Source organism: Acinonyx jubatus, chromosome B1, assembly GCF_027475565.1.
Source record: "Acinonyx jubatus isolate Ajub_Pintada_27869175 chromosome B1, VMU_Ajub_asm_v1.0, whole genome shotgun sequence".
Classification (NCBI taxonomy): Eukaryota; Metazoa; Chordata; class Mammalia; order Carnivora; family Felidae; genus Acinonyx; species Acinonyx jubatus.
The window spans coordinates 78,932,059-78,947,783 of record NC_069382.1 but is presented as its reverse complement, the minus strand read 5'-3'; the positions used below and the strand labels follow the sequence as shown (position 1 = coordinate 78,947,783).

The following is a 15,725-nucleotide window of genomic DNA, read 5'->3' as shown; positions in this document are numbered from 1 at the left end:
CAGTAACCCTCTGATTGAGTTATAGTCAATGAAATATTCGAGAAAGTCTGCTGAAAGCCATTTGTTTCTGCTTCTCTTACCTATTAAAAGGGCAGAGATGAGAGGAAACCTTTCTAGCAATGCCTTTCCCCTTCCATCATACCTTGAAAAAGGACACGATGCCTGAGGCTACAGCAGCCATCTTGCTACCACAAGACAACAAAGCATGCGAGTAAAAGAGCAACAGCTAAGTAGAGCAGAGCAGAGAGATGGAAAGAGTCTAGAAATTCATTACTTTGTTGAACATCAGAACCAAAATCAGCAATTGTCTACTTCCCATCTTCTTGCTTAAAGTTGACCGATGCATACTAGTGGATGGGAGATTTCAGTCAATTTTTTTTTCCTCTGAAGCGTCCTATACTTCTCACTTTGTAGGAATATCAGCTTTCTTATCATCTATTAATCCCTTCACCATGTTGAGTCACCACTTTGAGTCTGACTAGGATGACGCCAGGTTTAATGCTATCAATTTCTATCGTCCTCTTCATAGCTCAAAACTTACGAGTCTCCTAGAAATTTTAGTACATTATGGCAATACTGTGTGTAATTCTGCAGCTAGGTGGAAATTCGCAGGGCCACTATAGATTCTCACATTCAGGGTGTGTTAGTTTGCTTAGGTTGCCAGAACAAAATACCATAGACTAGGTAGCTTAAACAACAGAAATTGATTTCCTGCACACTTGAGGCTGGAAGGCTGGTACCAGGGTGCAAGCAGAGTTAGTTAGATGTGCAGAGAGCTGCCTTCTCACTGTAACCTCACTGGCCTTTCCTCTGAGTAAGTGAGCGCCCCTTGTGTCCCCTCTTCTTCTTATGAATACACCAGTCCTATTGGATTAGGGACCAACCCTTGTGGTTTACTTCCTAAAGGCCCTAGCTCCTAATACAGTCACACTGGAGGTTAGGATTTCAACATATGAATTTGGGGAACGACACAATACGCTCTATAACACAGGCCTTGGGTTATTAAAAATAAATAAATAACAAACCCAAAACCTCTGAACTAAAAAGCTGGGAGCAAACATGTTTTCATACATTCTGAAAGATAATTTAACAACTGTTCCCCAGCATATGGAACACACAGAGAGGAGTATTTTAATGGGTATGTATAGGTAAAGGCTCAGAAATATTTAGGCACTGTCAACCTATCTATAGATAATATAGATAATATGAGCCAAAAACATCAACTAGTATTTCTTCTAAATGAAAAGCACACTCCAAAAAGGCAACTTTGGAAATCTCTTTTAAAGAAATAAGTGCAATAACACGTTTGTTCCCAAGTAGGAAAAAAAAAGATGGTGTTTAAAAATGGTACATTAACAAAAATGCCATATTTGTCAAACTCAAAGCACTACATGATGTATGATTCAATTTATGCAGTGTTCTGGAAAAGTCAAAATTATGGGTACAGAAAACAGATCAGTAGTTGCCAGGGGCTGGGAGGGTGTGTAGAAGCGATGCCTCCAAAGGGGCACAGGGAAACTGTAGGGGTGATGGAATGTTCTACATCTTGATTATGGTGGTGCTCATATGACCATAAGAATTTGTCAAAACTCATAGAACTATGCACTAAAAAGAATGAATTTTACTATATGTAAAACATACCTTAATTTTTTAATGGGAGAAAAGGGCACATTTGTGGACTGATAAAAATAACCAAAGGGTTATTCTGTACTCAGTTAATCCACACTCTGGTAACCAATCAAGAACTCTAGAAACAGAGCAATCACTCATATATTATGTAAAATTTTAAGACATAAATGTCTATGGCAGGAATAATCTTGTGTTGTGGGGTATCATTATATGTGTTCAAGACTTTTATAGTGATACAAACTTAATATCTGAATTACATCAAATTATTAGGTTTAATTTACCAGAAAGGGATCACAAAAAGTGATATCCATTACTGTGGAAATAAGCAATTAATCTTAATATTTCATAGCATAATTGTGCCTTCCAATGGGAAGAAGGGCACAAATGATAAATTTGATAATGATAAATTACAGATGATAATAGCTTACTTAACTTTCAAGAACATTTCATGTTTTACAAAGTATCTTAAACATACTGTCTCATCTAATTCTCACAGCACTCTGGGAACACTTAATAGGTGAGGCATTATTATTACTTTCCCCAATATACAAGTGAGAAAATAGAGGCCAAAGAGGTTAGATGACTTACCCATAGTCCTAAAATTAGTACAGGTAGAGTCAGAAAATAAGCAAAGATATTCTGACTCCAAATCTAATACTTTTCTCCAAACATCAGTTGGCTAATTAAAAGGAACGTATCTCAAAACTATTCCCCAAATTTCTAACTACAAAGCTAGCTAAAATCTGAAAAAAGCTACATCAACCCTCAAACACACTAAACACACTACACCTTGTTAAATGGTTCTATAAAATTAAAATGAGAATATAGCAGAGGCGGGACTATCTGTAAGGCAAGCTACTGTTCCCATGAAAAAGGAAATACATACATAGTGAGTTCCTATGACGTGCCAGGCCCACTGTTTCATATTTAAATTAAAAAAAAATTTTAACGTTTATTCATTTTTGAGACACAGAGAGAGCATGAGCAGGGGAGGGGCAGAGAGAGAGAAGGAGACACAGAATCCGAAGCAGGCTCCAGGCTCTGAGCTGTCAGCACAGAGCCCGATGCAGGGTCCGAACCCATGAACTGTGAGATCATGACCTGAGCCGAAGTCGGATGCTTAACCAACTGAGCCATCCAGGCGCCCCTCATATTTAATCTTATAACAATCTCCAGAAGTAGTATTATTATTATCCCCAGTTCACATTTAAAGACATCTGAGTCCAAAGATGTCAGTTTAGTTGCCAGAGTCACACAACTCATAGGGATAGAAACAGGATTCCAATACAAATCTGCTGGAGGCTGAAGCCCTTTGTTTTTGGAACCAAAAGAAGGTATTTTAAGTCTACACATTTGGACAAACTGAGTCAAAATTTCAGCAGTTCCATAACTTTGAATCTCAATAAGTCAACCAATCAATCAAGGCATGCCTTATTTACATTTTCTTCACCTTCAAAATGTGGAATAAGTGTGTTTTCCTCCTAGACATATATAAAACCTTTTTGCGTAACCTGAAATGATCTGAGTTTACCAAAAACAGGCATTCAATACTAGTGTCAACCTTTAGGTACCAGTGTGGTGCCCTGTAGCAAGGTCAGCCAGGCCTTGAGATCAAAAAGCAAAATGAACCAAAATGAGAGTAGAAATAATTCCAGGAATTATGACATTTTCCTTAAAATGTAATTCTGCTTTAAAATTATACATTAAATATTTTAAAATATCTGTTTTGCCTTTTAAAAAAAAACAAGATTCTTAATCATAAGATTACAGAAGAAATGGCTTTTTTTTTTTTTATCTTTTTATCCAGAACAGAATGATGCCCATGTAGGCATCTGAGAAACATCTCATGGTGAGGTTGATGGTAATGATGATTGGATAGCTACTTTTACACTTATTTGTCTTTAGTGGCTTTCATTTTTTAAAAAAGTGAGGGGGAAATAATTTCTAGTTTCGATTGCTTTATATTGTCACGTAAGCTGGTGAGTTATCTGTTCCTAGGTGTGTTTTGTTTGTTTTTTTTTTTTCATGGAGAGATGTAAGTCATCCACTTGCTGGCATAAAACTTACAAAATGAAGTTCATTTTGCCTGCCAAGTGCAGATAAAAGCAAGGGGGGGAAGAAACAGTTTAAATGTAAAAAGCACCTTTTCCCTAACTCCTGAACTAGTTCACACAATAAAATGAATAATTCAACTAAAACTTCGTGTGTGCAGAGCGCTGCATGCACACCAGTGGCATTTTCACTTCAAATTTGTACAGTCTTTAGTCAACACCCTTCATCTGCATTTCTAACACCTGCTTCAGTCAGCTGTGAAGTAGGCTGTTATCTCTATGGTCGCCTTTCATCTTTACTCTGTCCATCCAATACACACAAAAAATTGCATTATAGAACATAATTACTCGGCCTAAAAGAGACAGGGATAATTCACATGATCTTCCGAAAGGTATTTTCCTCTATCGTATCAAAAGGTAATTTTAAAACAAGTTACAATTTATGTTGTCATTCTTCATTGTTGTGTGTGTCTCTTTCAAGCACTGATGTTAACTTTGCACAGCAAAAAAAAAAAAAAACCCCAAAAAAACCAAAAACAAACAAACAAAACAAACAAACAAACAAAAAAACCACAGCATCTACACTCCTTTGCAATGAGAAGCAAAGGAAAGTAAAAAATTAAAGGCAATGGCTGGTACTATTTGTAGAGTGCACAAATATCTCTTCTAAGTTTGTGCTGTTATTAAAATGATGCTCTTCCAACTTAGCCTGCCAATCATGGCCTACGTTAAAGTTTTATGTATACCAATGTAAACACTAGACAAGTCTTTTGACTATCTACTCAAATTATTTGTCCTGTATTAAACAACTTCATAAGGAGGACTTAAGCAAAACACTTAAAGCCTGAGGTTTTCTGATTAAGAAATTATCTTAGGAAATGAGTGAAATGGGGAGCAGTTGGGAAAAGAACTAGACTAAAATGGAACAATTTCTGGTATACCATCATTCTGTTTATTTCCTTCACAGCACTTAATTAGAGTGTGATTACTTTACATATTGCCCATCTCTCTATTTGGATGTAAACACCATCTGGGCAAGGATTGTGCCTTGCTTCGTCACCACTCTATTACTAATGTTTAGATTAGTTCCAGCCACACAGTAAATACTCAGTAAACATATTTTAAACAAATGAATATTTAAATCCTCTACCAGATTGAATTGGAAGGGACTCTGAAGGACCATTTAAGCTTCTGTACTTTCTTAAAAAATATATATGCCCTGCATATATGTATAAGAAAAAAACCCTCAAGTATCTTGGATCATATTTACAGAATATTTTCTATATAAGCTGATGTTCTCAGCCAAAGAAGATCCCTTTAATATAACTTTAAGACAATTTATTTTTTTAACTTTTTAATTTTTTTTTTTTTTTTAGAAATCCAATGGCTGGTGAGAATGTGAGGAAAGATCTCTTTTTTTTGAGACAGACAGAGAGAGAAAGAATGCATGCAAGCAGTAGAGAGGTGTAGCGGGGGGGGGGGGTGGGGGGAGAGAGAGAGAGAGAGAGAGAGAGAGAGAGAGAGAGAGAGAGAGAATCTCAAGCAGGCTCCAAGTCCAGAGCAGAGCTCCATGCAGGGCTCACTCCCATAACCGTGAGATCATGCCCTGAGCCAAAATCAAGAGTCAGATGCTCAACTGACTGAGCCACACAGGCACCCCTAGACAATTTAATTCCATGTCTTTTAAATATGAGTCATTCAAACATACGTCATTATTTATTTTCTACCTTGTTTTTATAAAATAGGTCTCACAAAATTTAATCATTTCTGATGCCTCACAATCAAAATTATATACTAAAACTCCTTACATTCCATCATAAAATATAGTGGTTGCTTGATGTTAGTAAATAGGGCTATGTATCCCTAAATATGGGGACATATCAATAGATACTCATTTTTAATGATTTTGTTGTCTCTTTTCTCGCTTTCAGTTTTTATTATTATACCTCTGCCTACCTCTCTCTTCACTACAGGTTTCTGCTCCTAATAAGTTATAATTTATTATTCAGGATTTTCTGAAGTCTATATAGTTCTATTAGAGATTAAAGGTTAAATCTGGTAGTGTTAAACACCAATCGTTACCACAGAGAGAAATTCAGGATGTGATGCAAGGGAACTCTTAATGGCCCAGGGAACAAGTGGGCTATACTTCTAGAACTGCAGGAAGGAAAATTCAGGAAGCTATTGAGGACGAATAGTATAGGGAGGTCAGATGCTAATATCCTTGCTTGGAAGAGATGGTGAAATAGAAATATCCAGAATCCAGGAGCTAATCAATGGCTTACTCAGGATTGGCCCCGGGGAAAGTACAAACTCCTGGGAAGTCTCACACTGGGCTTTACCCAACACTAGGAAAAAACAGCAGTGGTAAAAGGACGTGTCTAGATAAGTAAACATTAACTATAGCTCCTGCACAAGGGATCCAGACATTCCCATGTGCCCCAGAAAGGAGACACCAAGGTGCCATTTGAAATACATGGCAACCCAGGACTAATCCTAAGGCTTTTTTTACAACCCTTCTAGCTTAATTCAAAATTCTGCCAGGGGCTGGCATTCAAGTTCATCTGGGTTAGGGACTTACTGAGAAAATGCCTGTGCAGTGAGAAATTGCATAGACATTTGGCCATGAGCTTCTATAAGACTCTGTGTACTACTCATGAATAAAATACCCAACAGTGGAGACTGGACAAAAAGAGAAGCAAAAATCAGATGTGGGAGCAGATACCTCATAAAGTCTTAATTTAACAGTCCCCAAATCAGTACTTTCATTCCTAATGAAAACACCAAACAGTGAACTGTTGAGGAAACAATACACAGAAATTAAGTGATTTCTAGAGAAGGATTAATTTAACAATTCAGAGGAGATTAAACTTTTGGACTCATGAAGGAAACAAAAGGTTAACCTTTATGAATAAATAGACCCTCTCCAGAGGATGAAGAGAGTATGAGTCAGGATGGAGTACTGAAACGTTCAATTTATGGAATATGAAAAGAAACAAAATTTCACTGCTTTCTGTGACTTGAATTATCCTATGTTTTAAAGTGGAACTCCTTCAGCAAATGACATAATGGAAAGTAGAGTGTATGAGAAATAACAGGAACTGGATTCTAGCTGTGGCTCTTCTTATCACTAGCTAGATAAGCCTGGACAAACCAATTGACCTTTTCGACTCTTAAGTTCACAACTTACTAAGTGGCAAAAATAATGACAGCTAATATTTATTATTTACTAATGTGCCAGACACTCTACTAAACACTTAACACGGACTATTTCATTTAATCTGCACAACACTAGATAAGGTTGACATAGGTGCTATTCCTAGGAATTGGAGACGCAGTGAGGGGACACAAACCCAGGCAGTCTGACTCCAGAATCAGTCCCGTTTGAAACCTGAGCCTCATGATATTGTGCCTGCCTCACAGGAGAGGTGTGGGGGGCTTGCCTGGGAAAATATATGTAAAAGTGCTTTGAAACCTATCAGATGCTATACATATATATAAGCAATCCAAGGAACAACCTGTGAGAATGCCCTGACATTGTAATGAACTTGATTCAGTAGCTACTACCCTTGGTTGGGGTCACTACAATCTCTCGGCTGAATTACTGCAACCATCTCCTAACTGGTCTCCTTGCTCCTGCCCTTGATTCTGTAGTCCATTCTCCACAGAGTGGTCTTTAGGTGAGATCATGTTCCTGCTTTGCTTAGAGCTCTCAAATGTCTTCCCATCTGCTATGAACTGAACTGTGCACCCCTGGCCAAATTTCTGTGTTGAAGCCCTACCCTCCAGTGTGACTATATCTGGAGACAGAGCCATTAGGAGGTAATTAGGGTTAAATGAGGTCATAAGGGGTAAGGCCCTAATCTAAAAGAGATTAGTGCCTTACTAGAAGAGGAAGACACTATCCATATTTCTCTCTCCAGCCCTCCAACCTCCTATGCCAGGACATGGCAAAAAAGACACTGTCCACATTCCAGGAAGAGGTCCTTCACCAGGAACTTAGTTGGCTGACATCCTGGTCGTGGACTTCCCAGCCTCCAGAAAACTGTGAGACATAAATTTCTATTGTTTAAGCTACCTAGTCCATGACAATTTATTATGGCAACTCAAGTTGAGTAATACACTATCTCACTCAGATTTAAAGCCAAAGTCCTTTCTATGGTCCTCAAGGCCCTACCTATATAATCTAGACCCTTGTTACATACCTGAATTTATCTCTATCGCCCACCCTGTTGTGGCCTTTCTCCGACCTGAGTGCCTTTGCACTGCGGGTTCTCTCTTTATGGAACATTATTTCCCCAAATATCCTCAAGGCTTGCTCCCCTACCTTTTTCAAGTCTCTGCCCAAACATTCTAAGACAGACTGTCACTTAGCACCTTTTAAAAAAATTGCAACCCCTCTAGCTTCCTCCCTTCCTGGTTTCATTTTTCCTTCATTTACTCCATATTTTATATGTGTATTTATATTTATATATGGGGGGAAGAGGGAGGGAGGGAAAGGGATGACATTATATATACATTTATATATGGGGGGAAAAGGGAGGGAAACAGATGACATTATATACATATTTGATACATATTACATATATTTCAGTTGCAAATCTATATATTTTATAGTTGTCATATCCCCTCAACTAGAATGTAAGCCTCATGAATTTTTGTCTGTTTTGTACATTTTTGTAGCCTCAATACAGAGCAGAAGCTCAGTGAAGTATATGTTGAATGAATGGACTAGAGGAACTGCAACTATGCCCACACGGCAGCTGTCCTGTGGGTAAAGAAAAGGCAGCATGGCAGAAAGCTGGAGAGGAAGGCAAGGCTTAGATCAGGCAGGACCCTATAAGCCATATAAGAGAATTTGGTATTTATCCCAAGAAAAACTGAAGGATTTTAAGTAGGAGAATGACATGATCAATTTACATCCTTCTTTTTTTTAATGTTTATTTTCGAGAGACAGAGAAAGAGTGCAAGCAGGGGAGCAGCAGAAAGAGAGGGAGACACAGAATCTGAAGCAGGTTCCAGGCTTTCAGCTGTCAGCACAGAGCCCGACACGGGGCTCAAACTGACGAACCGTGAGATCATGACCTGAGCCAAGGTCGGATGCCCAAGTGACTGAGCCACCCATGTGCCCCAATTTACATCCTTCAAGATCATTCTCATTGCTAAATGGAGAATAGGATGGAATAAGCCAAGAAAGAAGAAGAAGAAGAGAAAGAAGAAGAAGAAGAAGAACAACAACAACAACAACAACAACACAGAACAACTTCCATTTTCAGGGTTAATGCACATGTTGGTGTTTCTCTATGCAAGGATGTGTACACCATTAATTAACACAATACTAATGTAAAAATAAGTCCTAGCTCACCTTGTCACAACTGTATTTGCAAACTTTCCAATACTACCTCTCAAAATGTAAATGTTTCTTTCCTAAATCTTGTTGTTCTGAGTTATCCCTGAAAGAAAAATGTACTGACATAATGACTTTCAGCAAATTCCAATTACTTAGACCCCAATCATAACGTAATCAGTACTTTGAGCTTGTACAAAACAGATCTCTGAACAAGATTCATAGAGGTCACGAGCAGCCTAATTTTCTGAGATTCTCTTAGCTATAAATTTGGCTAAGAGCTGGGATAGTATGGGAAGGAAGATAAGTGAGAAAAACACTGGTGATTTAACCTCTAGTGTTCCCTTAAGGACAAACATTTGTCACCTTGACAGCAAGGTGAAAGGTTTGCAGCGAGTGTGCTTATAACAGGACTCTCTCTTCTCTCTCCTCCCCAGAGACCTGTGATTTCTGAACAGACATTATCTGAACAGATGATGATGATGACACCGAGCCACAGGAAGGGCTGGGGAGGAAAAGAGGCTGAGAACCACATAACTCAGAGCCTCAAACTGAACCACTGCCCCAGGGACCATCACAGAGATTTACCATTTGCTGCTCTTCTTCCTAAGGTTCCACTTGAGGCTGGAGTAATCAACCCTATAAATTATCAGGAAACATTCAAACAGTGTCCAATGTTAACAGCATGGATCCCACTGCTAATAATTATGAGTGTGCTATAAAGCTGAAGTAGGTCCTAGCCATATACTAGCCATATACATCTCCACTTTCTATACGGACCTCTAACATTTAGGGTATACAATTCTAATGTGAATGTCTGCTGCAGGCTTAAAACAGGTGCTAAAATGAGTCTGAATTTTACTCTTGATGAATACATGTAACCAAATTAGCATTAATATGATGACACCCATGCACCAAAATAACAACAACAATAAAAATAATAACAATAATAATAATATCATCTCTATTTTGGCCTAGAAGCTAAATTGCTTACACTATTGTCAAAGTGAAATAAGAGGAGATATTTTGAAAGCTAAGAACTTTTTAAAAGAGAATTGAAGTTACTAACTTATGAGCATTTTTGGTTCTAATTTAATTTCACAATCAGGCATTTATTTCTGTGCTCCTTCGATGAATGGAATTTTGTCTATGATACTATTTTACATTTTTACTTTAAAAGATATCTTCAGGGGCGCCTGGGTGACTTGGTCGGTTAAGTGTCTGACTTCTGCTCAGGTCATGATCTCACGGTCCGTGAGTTTGAGCCCCGTGTCGGGCTCTGTGCTGACAGCTCAGAGCCTGGAGCCTATTTCGGATTCTGTGTCTCCCTCTCTCTCTGCTCCTCCCCTGTTCATGCTCTGTCTCTCTCTGTCTCAAAAATAAATAAACGTTAAAAAAAAATGTAAAAAAAAAAAGATATCTTCAATGGGGGGCGCCTGGGTGGCTCAGTCAGTTAAGCATCCAACTTCAGCTCAGGTCACGATCTCATGGTTTGTGAGTTCAAGCCCCGCATTGGGCTCTGTGCTGACAGCTCAGAGTCTGAAGCCTGCTTCGGATTCTGTGTCTCCCCCTCACTGCCCCTCCCTGTTCACGCTCTGTCTGTCTCTCAAAAATAAACATTAAAAAAAGATTTTTTAAAAGATCTTCAGTTGAAATTACTATAAAATCCAGATTGAAGCTATCATCCATTTTAATAAATATGTACTCTTCACCTAATCATCACTGACTCTAAGTACTGTCAGAAAAACCGAAATAATTTTTAAGAAGAAAATAAACATTTTAACAGAATGAACTCAAACAAACATAATTAATAGAAAAGTAAGGTCCCCTCATATGCCCCAAAGTGTGTGGGAATGGAGCAGAGTGGCAGTGGAAAGTTGTAGGCTGGGACACAGAAAGGATGAGATCATAAGTTTAAAAAAAAAAAGGGAGGAAGAGGAGAAGGGGAAGGAAGGATATTAATATTATTATTAATGATCAACCTAAAAGGATCTATACTGGTTTAAGATCCATGTGTCTTCCATCCACGAAGGAAGAACATACCAAGCATGCCCACCCCTGGGTATCTGCCCCTGGATGTCCCAGTACCACCATGTAACTAATATCTATCAAATCAAAGTTAATCATCTCGCTCAAAATTATTCTTTTGTTTAAATTCCCTGATTTTGTTCATGACACCACAGTTATTAATCCTAAGATTTTTGGGTCCCCAGTCTGTTTCTGTTCCTTACATTTCCCGGCGTTTCTACATAAAGATATTCCAGACTCTTTCATGAAAAACTTGGCCAGTAAAAGTCTCTAAGAAGGAAAAGTCTCTTATCTTTAAAAGATGAGAGCCCTTGGGGTGACTATGTGGCTCAGTCGGTTAAGTGTCCAACTTCAGCTCAGGGCATGATCTCATGGTTGGTGAGTTCGAGCCCCACATCAGGCTCTGTGCTGACAGCTCAGGGCCTGGAGCCTGCTTCAAATTCTGTGTCTCCCTCTTTCTCTGCCCCTCCCCAACTTGTGCTCCATCTCTGTCTGTCTCTCAAAAATGAATAAACTTTAAAAAAAAAAAGATGAGAGCCCTTACCTATTAGATTGCTGTTAAAATGAAGACATGGCTGGGGTTTGCATCAAAGTAATACCAAAGCAGACAGAGGTGTAGAGGAAATAAGCCTGGAGTGAGTTAACAACTATTGAAGCTAAGAGATGAGTACACAAGGTTCACTAACAATATTTGATTTGATTTCTAAAAGTTTCAAAGCCTCTAACAGAAAAAGTGTTGTTGTTCTTGAAGAAACAGATGTTTAGGAAAATACTGTATCTAGGGAGTAGATAAAAGTCTACATATGGGATTATACAGAGGGTTTTGGCCATAGGGATGAAGAGGGTCTTGGTGACATTGTTTCTAAAATAAACCAAATAGTATTAGGAGGAGCCACTTATGAATTCTTGTTAATGTACCACACACTCTGCTAAGCATCTCAGAGACTCGATCTTATTTAATCTCTTTAACAGCATTGGGAAGTAGGTATCCCTGGTTCAAAGCTTGGGAGTGAAACTCCTTGTGTACAGGGCCTCACATACAGCAGGCATAAGGTTAATATTACTTTTCTAAGTAACTGAATAAATGACTAAAAAAAGCTTTTCCTTTTTCTTTTGTGCTTGTGGTTCTTTGTTAAAAAAAAAATTGAAAGGCAGTAGTCAGAGTGTTCATCATTGTTTGTCTAGAGTTAGAATAGCCTACTTACCAATCTTTCATGCACAATCTCACCAACAAACACATTGCTATCAGGACATTTCTCTTAAGACACCACTTCTGGCATGATATACTCCTTGAAAACTCCTCAGTAATGTCTCACATGGTATCAAGTTCAAGTTTAGCCTTCCATTCAAGACGCTTCATAATACAGTCTCACATAATTTCCACCAGTCAACAAGAACTGGCTTACTCTGGTAAGCATCCCTCCTTTCACTGTCTCTTGCCTGCGACTGCCCATTCATTCATTTACTCATTATATATTGGCTACTGAGTACCAGGCACCATATTTGCCGTTATATAGATAGAGATAGAAAGAGAGGTAACAATGTGTATAACAGGTATGGTCCCTGCCTTTGTTGGACTGTATCCACTCTCAGGTTGATTTTCTCCACTTGGGTTACTCTTGATTTTTAAGATCTTACATTTAACATGCTCCAGGGATCCTTTCTTGATAATTTTACGTTGTCTTGCTCTCCCTTTCTTAATTGATGATAACATACTTTTAACCACTATTTTTTTCTTGTTTTTCTCCAAGTGTTTAACTTAAGCATATCTCATTCCCTCAATTACACTAAGTCTCTTAAAAAAAAAATGTGTATTATAATCTTCATCACCCATCGAATGTAGGTCAACTGAATTCAATGATATGTACACAGCACGTCCTTAATAAATAGCTTTTGGTATTGAAAAGAGTTTGGAATACTAAGTCAAACTAACAATAACCACGACCTAATTTATCTTCTAAATAGAGATACAAAAAATCTCTAAGCTAAAAAGGTGTAATTATACAAAGAAAGAAGAAAGGAACAAAAAGGAAAATTTTTGTTATATAGTATAACCGTCTCCCAGTCATGTATAATACAGTAGGCCCTCGAACAACATGAGGGTTAAAGGGGCCAACCCTCCTTTGCAGTTGCAAATCCGAGGTATAATTTCTGACTCCTGAAAAACTTTACTAATAGTCTGCTACTGACAAGAAAACTTACTGATAATATGAAGTCATTAGCACATATTTTCTTTTTTTTCCCTTTTTAAAAAATGTTTATTTAGTTTTGAGAGAGAGAGAGAGAGCATGAACAGAGGAGGGGCAGAGAGAGAGGGAGACACAGAATCCGAAGTAGGCTCCAGGCTCCGAGCGGTCAGCACAGAGCCTGACGTGGGGCTCAAACCCACGAGCTGTGAGATCATGACCTGAGCCAAAGTCAGACGCTTAACTAGCTGAGCCACCCAGGTGCCTCTAGCACGTATTTTCTATGTCACATGTATTATAGCATAGTCTTTTTCTTTAATTTAATTTCTTTAATTTAAACATCAGTCTTTTTCTTTAAATCTTGTATTTTATAGAACATAATTGAGACCATACATTGGCCAAATTTAATAGGGTTTTGCTAAGATGTCAATAATATTGATGAAAGTAAATGGAGTCTTATTTAACTTTTTTAAAAGAAAAATTATTTTTTCAACAGTAGCAAAGATTAACATTCTATATAGAGAGACCACACATGCATACACACACACCCTTATCTTTTACATTTATCTAAAAATAACAGTACTATAATTTAATCATGTGTAAAAGTGTAACGAAAAAGAATCTAGTAAATTAATTGGCAGGCTTTCCATGTCAAATGCACCTTCCTCGCAGAAATCCAGCTGTGACAAATATTAGACAGGGCCTCCTTCTATGTATTACTTGCCCATTTTGGATTATAGCAGACTCTGTCCACAGGACACTAACATTCTAACTCATCATAAACTAAGCCTATGAGATCGATTTTTGAATAGAGAATCAGTAATAGTAAGATCCCCCTTACTCCAGTCTGGAATAAACCTCTGTATGTTCTTCAATTCTATTTATTCTGCAAAGCTTCCTGTCATCCTGTGCCTTGTGGAAGGTATACCCCATTGACAAGAAAACTCTGCAGTGAGAGCTCTGTGAGGGGAGCTGAGCCTGCGGATCTGTGTACTCCTCCCAGCAGCTACACTGAACCATCTTTAAAATACTCAGTGAGAACTCTTAATTTCAGCTCGGGTCATGATCTCAGTCATGAGATTGAGTCCAGTGTCAGGCTCCACACTGAGAGTGGTACCTACTTGGGATTCTCTCTCTTTCCTTCTCTCTCTCTTCACCTTCCTCACTCATGCTCATGTTCATGTGTGTTCTCTTGCTCTCAAAATGAATAAGCATTAAAAAATATATAAAATTTCTTAAATCTAAAAAAAAAAATACTCAGTGAAAAGTGAACTTTCCTAATGTAAGAACAATTATATATAGGAATATGGATGAATAAATATATATTTGAGTGTGTATAAAAACACTCCAATAAGTTCTTTCATGAGTCCACTGAACACATAAGAATTCCATAAGTAGATATTATATATCTATATATTCTATACAAATATGTAATATATAATAGATAGAGACATTATATATAGATATAGATATACAATATATTCTATATAATAGATATAGATATTATATATAGACATATATAATACATGCTATATAATAGATATAGATATTATATATACTATAATATGCAGAATAATAAATATATATATATTCGATGTTACCTTAAAAACATACTTTTCCAAGCTAAATATTTTTTTTTCTAAAATGTTAAGTTCTTGACAAGTGAACTATATTACCCAAATATTGCCCAAAGGGACTTTTCTTTGAAACTGAATTCTCAGGTCTAGTTAAATTACTTTGTTTTTATTCTTTTGTTTTCACCTTCCTCCAATTCTGGAAGAGATATCTATTTCTTCTGAGCCCCTACAGAGTATAGCTTGGACAAACTTATCTCAGAATATGAATTAGACAAATGAATATTTGGCTAACAGATGGCATGGTTAAAACCGTTAAATAACTTTTTGATACATTTCTATCATGTATTAAATGTTCTAACTGTTCTAATTATATTATAGGATTTCCTTGAATAGTGACAGTCTTTGCCTAACTAACAGCACAGAATCTAAATCAAAATTATAATTCAAAACACCAAACAGAAGTGGTAAAAAGATCAATGAAGAAGAGAATCAACAAAGATTGATAATTTCCACAATGAACTGTTTGGGCTTGGGACTAGTCAAAACTCCAAAGAAATAAATGAGGCAAAATAAGAAGAATGTAGTATAACTATCATCAGGTTAAATTTATTCAATGATAAATGAATACGATAAAATCCACCCTTCTGGGTTTCATATTTGAACATCTATTCTTTCATAAAATGATGATGAGAATAAATGGTAGTTCTTATTTGGCAAAATAAGAAACTAAAGACATTAGGCGCTCCCCAAAATTTCTTTTGAAATTTACTGATGAGTGAAATTCAAATGTTAGAAAATCACTGACCTAGTTAAACTACTATATAAGAAAGACCTGTCTTATTGAAAATAATCTTTCAAATGTGAAAGGGGTTAAAGCAGATTAAAAAATTGTAACTGCCCCATGAGA

At 37.3% G+C, this 15,725-nt stretch overlaps 1 protein-coding gene across 2 annotated transcripts in view; it reads right to left on the bottom strand.

Annotated features, from left to right (window-relative positions):
• Positions 1-15,725, bottom strand: part of SLC10A7 (solute carrier family 10 member 7) — a 249,557-nt gene that overhangs the window by 139,687 nt on the left and 94,145 nt on the right. The window lies entirely within an intron of this gene.